The sequence below is a fragment of the Sinohyriopsis cumingii genome, chromosome 14, assembly GCF_028554795.1.
Source record: "Sinohyriopsis cumingii isolate HCF-2022 chromosome 14, ASM2855479v2, whole genome shotgun sequence".
Classification (NCBI taxonomy): domain Eukaryota; kingdom Metazoa; phylum Mollusca; class Bivalvia; order Unionida; family Unionidae; genus Sinohyriopsis; species Sinohyriopsis cumingii.
In genome coordinates, this window is record NC_142974.1 from 8250709 (window position 1) to 8251455 (window position 747).

Genomic DNA, 747 nt, shown 5'->3' on the forward strand with positions numbered 1-747 from the left:
AATTGATAAAGCGTTCGTGACATGTTCTATATATCAACTATGAACTGACCCCAGATTGTAAACGTCGAATGGGACAAGATGGACAAAGAATCATACCATAAAGTCAAATGGAATTGCCAACAGGTGCTAAAAAATAATCTTAATTTAGTTAAGGCAGGATGATGCAAAGCAGAATGAATACTTAGATTGTATGTTACTTGTTTGTATTCAAATGAGGTTGATAAAAAAGTAAACTACAAAATCTTACATTTTTATTTTAAGGTACTCCTGCAAGTTCTAAAAGAACCAATTTTAATATAAGATGTACAAAACACTTTCTTTACCAGAGGAAGTATTTCTGAATGAACTTTTTGAAACGTTATGATGTAACTTCTTGACATTAGGAACTATTTCTTGAGTATATACAATAAAAATTCCATACCAAAATAAATGTATGTGTGAAGCCCTATCAATAGTAAGGCATCCTTTCTACCTTGAATGAAATATTAGTGTTGTATAATTAGCAAGTAAATTCAGTGATTTTTGTGTCAACCGGGTCCTCATGTTGAGTTCACAAAAGTTCACAATAATTAAAGCTGAAATGTTGGTATTCGTATTCATAAATGTACTGCAAAGGAAAGTCAGAAGTCAGAAGTCCTTGCGAATTAAATAAGGAGTACCTTGTAATAGCGACAATTACTGTGTATGATATGCATGTATATAAGTCAATTATATCTATTTCTTTTCTGATTCTCTTTCAATAAATCA

At 30.8% G+C, this 747-nt stretch overlaps 1 long non-coding RNA gene across 2 annotated transcripts in view; it reads right to left on the reverse strand.

Annotated features, from left to right (window-relative positions):
- Positions 1 to 234: 234 nt before the first annotated feature.
- Positions 235 to 747, reverse strand: part of LOC149783170 (uncharacterized) — a 4516-nt gene continuing 4003 nt past the window's right edge. For both annotated transcript variants that reach the window (XR_016413564.1, XR_016413563.1), the window contains exon 3: positions 235 to 747. This exon is cut by the window's right edge and continues 64 nt beyond it. This is a non-coding gene — a long non-coding RNA (uncharacterized LOC149783170).